Source organism: Amblyomma maculatum, chromosome 2 (genome assembly GCF_055883805.1).
Source record: "Amblyomma maculatum isolate TAMU_Amacu chromosome 2, ASM5588380v1, whole genome shotgun sequence".
In the NCBI taxonomy this organism is placed as follows: Eukaryota; Metazoa; Arthropoda; class Arachnida; order Ixodida; family Ixodidae; genus Amblyomma; species Amblyomma maculatum.
This window is the reverse complement of record NC_139345.1, coordinates 199,909,197-199,914,371: the sequence shown is the minus strand read 5'-3', so window position 1 is coordinate 199,914,371 and position 5,175 is coordinate 199,909,197. Positions and strand designations below refer to the sequence as shown.

The 5,175-nt window shown below is 39.3% G+C and overlaps 1 long non-coding RNA gene across 1 annotated transcript; it reads left to right on the top strand.

Annotated features, from left to right (window-relative positions):
* The first annotated feature begins 1,833 nt into the window (after positions 1-1,833).
* LOC146200920 (uncharacterized) lies at positions 1,834-2,732 on the top strand. Its single transcript, XR_014704859.1, has 3 exons — positions 1,834-1,989; positions 2,416-2,468; positions 2,650-2,732. It is a non-coding gene; the product is annotated as an uncharacterized LOC146200920 (long non-coding RNA).
* The last annotated feature ends 2,443 nt before the right edge of the window (positions 2,733-5,175 follow it).

Sequence of the window (5,175 nt, the reverse complement as noted above, 5' to 3'; positions counted from 1 at the left end):
GATTTGGTGTCTTCACCGAAGTAACTGAGGATTAGTGGCTCTTGTAAACATCATTAAAGTCACTTAAAAGCTTCAATTGGTACCTTCATCAACTGTGATAAATGGTCAGCAATGTGCGAAAAGTTATCTATTTTCAACAAGGCCAGTTTCATCTGAGACCAAAGCAGATGAACATAGGACATTGGAACAATATGGTATAAAGTTCATTCATGAATTGCATATAAAAGCTCACGAAAACGTTAATACGAAATATGAAGTAGGCTAGGAACAGTAAAACTGCTACAACAATGAGGACATATCTAGTACCCAGGTATATAATATCACATTGCCCGTAAACGAGAAACAATCAAAATAAAGACACCATTCAAGATTCCATAAAGTGTTGTGAAGCACTGGAACAGTTATCCATGTCTATTGCTGATTACATGACATGAATTCCAGTGCGTAGTAAACTGTGATCTATACTATTCCTCACCCATGTCACGGTAGTGAAGTTGGGGTTCATGAATGCGTCGTTGTGGCATGATCATTTTGTTATAGCTCGTGCGTGCTGATGTCTTCGTGGCGGGGACTGAGAAAACAATTTACTAGATCTGTTTTGTTGTAGCCATGATTCAGCTGAAATAAATATTTTACGAGAGAAGTTGCTGTGTGGATGACAGCATCGCTATGCCCGAAATGGCTGCAAGGTTTGTCAGTAAATCAGTGCGCGCATATTTGCTAAGTAGTTCTATGAGACAATAACTTCAAATTTTCTCAATAATCTGACGCAAATTGAATAAAATATCGCATAAAAAGTGCATAAAATCTAAAAATTTTTGGCAACATATTATAAATTATAGTAGATATTTTACGATAATGTGCACACCGTATGAGATTCGATGCCATTTGTATGAGGTTTTGAGAGGTTATTGCCTCGTAGAACAATTGGAATTCCAGTAGGGTTACGGTTTACATTATCTAGATTCTCTACATTATATACTGTGTGACGAAACCAAACTGTGTTAATGTACTCTAAAACTGGTGTAATGAAATTAATATATGCAAGAAGCGTAGATGACGTGGGTATAAGGTGCAGAGATCTTTTGAGGAAAAATAGTTTGCGAAAATCTGCGCAGTTTATATAAGCAATGTGCGCGTCTCATCTTATATCCCTGTCACACGGCCGACTCGGAACTACCTTGAACTTCCTTGGTCTAAAGGAGCGCAAGGGAGTCGCAGGGAGTTTTGCCTTAAAGGAGTTGTCCCCGTGTCACACGGCTTGCAACGAGCTTCTCAGAGCAGCCAACAGGGGGCCATTAGGCGCTGTTTATTTTGCACAAAGATATAAAAAATAATGTCCAAAACAAACTGAAATATTTTTATACTACTATTTTTCTCGCAAAATGCAATTAGCTTTAGTCATATCAATATAAAAGAATACACATTTGCTGAAAACAACGACCATGCTCTAAACATAGCCATTTTTTCCGCTCTGCTGGACACCACGCGCGGCGTTGTGCAATACGTGGTGCAGTCGCGACAATTAAACGCAACTAACCGAGTTAGAATACAATTTTATGCAATAAAAACTAATATATTTAGGAGTAAAAATTACATTATTGAAGAAATATGTTACTTAATGACTCGGAAGCAAAGCACATTGGAAACGAGAGTACTCCCTTCGCCCATCAATGGAGATCGTCGATCTCCTTTGCTTCAAAACTCCATTTAACTTCCTTCCATAATGGACTGCCGTGTGACACGGCACGTATCTCCCTCGAGGTAATGGCTACCTTGGTTGAAGGGAGTTGAAAGGAGTTCAGCCGTGTCCGTGTGACAGAGGTATTAGGTTAGAATATAGTACAATGCCTAAGTGGTGGTGCTAGTTTTGGCCCTATTTCGTCAACAATATAGCACGTAAAGTCGCAAAGTAGCTGCTTTCTTGTTAGTGTCTTGCAAGCCGATTTATTTGCATTTGTGTCCATTTGGCATTTTTTGCACCATTCGGTAAGCTTGGCCTGAGGGTAACTGTGTTAAGTTTATTCTTTGTTACTTTTGCTACTTTTCTGGACCGTGCATTCATCGGCGAAGTGCTTGAAATTACAATCGGTATTGCTCCCAATGTAGTGAATGAAAATATAAATAATAGTAACCCCACTTTGACCCTTGTGGGGCTGCTGATCTGACTTGCACTGTCTCAGATTCTATCTGCAGAAAGAGCACGAACTATCTCCGGTTTGTTCAAAAGTCTGTAATGGAGACGGAAATTTCACCCTCTGCATGATACGTCGTAATTTTGCAATAAGCTTTCGATGGCTACGGATCAAAAATAATTTTGAAATGCCCAGCGATATTCTATCAGCCTTGCTAAGTGTAAGTGATGCCAAGTGCAAGATACTGTATGATCTCAGTAAGCTGTGTGATGTTTTACAGTCCCCGGGGAAATCCTTGCTGGTTCAGCAACAACTGGTTGTGAGTACCAACAGGTTAGCCAGGTGCCTATGAATATTATGCTAGAAAATTTTACAAGTTTTATTTGTTACAGATATCGAATTTTGATTATACAGTAATGTGATGAGTGCTACTTTTGTATTCGCATACTGGTGTTACTTTCCAGTCGTCAGGTATGGCTGATAACAAAGGGAATTTACGAAATATCAATCCTAGGTGTTTGCTGCATCACACTGCGCATCGCTTCACGAATTCGGTTTGTGATACGATCTGGTCAGCATGACCTTTTTGTGTCCAGTGTGAGTATTATTGGGAATGCCCATATCAAGCATGATTAAGCGCTCGAAGCGTGATATTCTATGGCTACAGAATTCGAGAAAATTGCATCATTATTCGGGAACTTTATTTAAACTTCTTTCTGATTGAGGTGGTGCATATTGTACATTATAAACTTATAGCGCAATAGAACGACCACACACAGGCAGAGTAACGACCTTTCTGCTGTGTGTGGTAGTTGTTTAGTTCTCTAACTTTACTCTAACTTTATAATGTATCTTTTGTGAAGTTTGAGAGGAAAACCTTACTGTCTACGTTGGCATTGTTATTTCTCTCGTCAGGAGAAATTTTGAATGACGGGATGTTAGCAACGCGGAAAAATTACAGAATATATATGTCTACAGGAAGTACGCAGCGTTATATGAAAACAGCATTCTTCGCAGTCGGAAAAACCTCCAGAAAATTTTATATTGTTACGGCAAACTTTCTGCGCGGTTTTTGACAGGAAACCTGTCGTGACAGCAGAACTTTCTGTAGTAACATCAGAATTTTCTGTACTTACAACAGAAAAATACTACATACAACAGAAAACTGCTATAGAAAAAAAATGACAGAACTAGAGAAATATATGACATTTACAACAGACCTACAAAATATAGTATCGTATTTTTTTCACGGTCCTATAGCTTTTTCGACCAGGTTTGTTCTCCTTCGTAGTGTCTCAATTTCACTATTGCGCATGGTAGCTTGGTAGTTTTACATGGACATGTGCCATGATGTTTGACTTAGTTACGTATCTTTTCACATGTCGTTTTGCATGGGATGTTCTCTCTTGTTGCCCGTGGGGTTTTCCTTTGCGGCCGCCAGTTCTTGAACGGGATAGGATTTGCTACACAGTGGAAACAATATTCTTAAAATAGAGCAAGACTGTGAATATCAATAGAAGAATTTTTGTTAATTCAGTAATTCCTTCAAATTCGTGCTCGAGGTATGTTAATAAGCTTAATAATATGGTAATAATCTGCCATTTCATTTTAGTACAGCAGATACGTTACCTCGCGCTTTTATTGAGCAGTTAAGGAGAACAAGCATGTCGGTATGTCGTGGTCAGAGATGCCTTCGGTAATTTCTGCCTTCGCGTTATGCACTAAAAATTGGTACTAATTAGTATAATACCAAGAATTGGATGCTTTTTGCTTACGCCTCGGTTCTAGGATAAGTTTATAAAATATAAAGCTACTGATTCGGTCAAAAAGAGCTGAAAATAATAATGACTGGTGCATAGTTATCAAGCCGACGCCCAGAAGGTAAAAGGTGCCAATGAGGGTTATTCCAGAGTTGTAAGCATATGGGTAAAGTAGTCATGAATGGCAAGAATGCGTTTATGTCCAGACGACGGGCATCTGTAATGAAACCTTACAAATATTGTAGTGCTCCTGCACCGCAGTCAGCAAAAACATCTTCACAGCCTGACACTTCAGGGAGCATGACAGAGAAGAAACGTGTCTTTAATAATAGAGCTACGCCACCGCCACAGGAATCTCGATACTTCCCAATAGTAGTTTGGGTGTACGATTTCATGACGCGAAATATTGGGTGAAAGCCATGTTTCCGAGACATCGACTACGCCAGGTTCGCGATAACTTAACACGTTTTCCAATTGCCCTATTTTGTTTAGTGACCTCACCTCATTCACGCTTAAAATGTTTAGTTCTTTGACCGCATTTTTGCTTTTGTCAGTGGTGTACAGCTTTGTTTTTTCCAGCAAGAAATAATCTTATGCTACCGCTCCAGCATCGGCTGCTCACTTTAAACGCGATGCGTTTTCTAATGGCACTCTCTAATTGGGTTCCTAATCCTAAACGTAGGCGTTACTGATGAATATTTTGTCGAATACAAGGGATGGTTTTTCTACTTTTCGCGATTTTGCTTATCACTGTACAGAGTTTCTAATTTCTGTAATGTTTGGAGAAAAATCTTCAACAATCGCAAACTCAGTTTTTTTTTTTTTTTGCAGCCATTGTTCAGTAAAGCTGATTAGAGCAGCGAATCAAGTAGTTCAAAGTACAGGGTCACTTTTTTGGGCATGACGTTTGCTTAAATGGTTGATACGTTCAGTGGTTGGGTTTGGTTTATCGGGTTTAAAGTCCTAAAGTGAATCGGGATATGAAAGACGCCGTAGTAGAGTGCTGCGAAAATTTCGCCAACCTGCGGTTCCTTACCGTTCACTGACATCGCAAAATACAACGGAGCCTAGCTTTTTGTCTCCGTCGAAAGCGGCTGCCGCGACCTGGATTTTATTACGAGTTTATTGGGAATTTGATCCAACATTATAAAATACCCGGAGCTGTATTGTTTCTGCTACATCTACCTAATAGTTTATGCCTATAGGCATAAACTATTAGGTTGGATTTTCTTCTTTTGTTTTCGACATCATCATTTTATTTCATCGCTTGTATTAGGCGA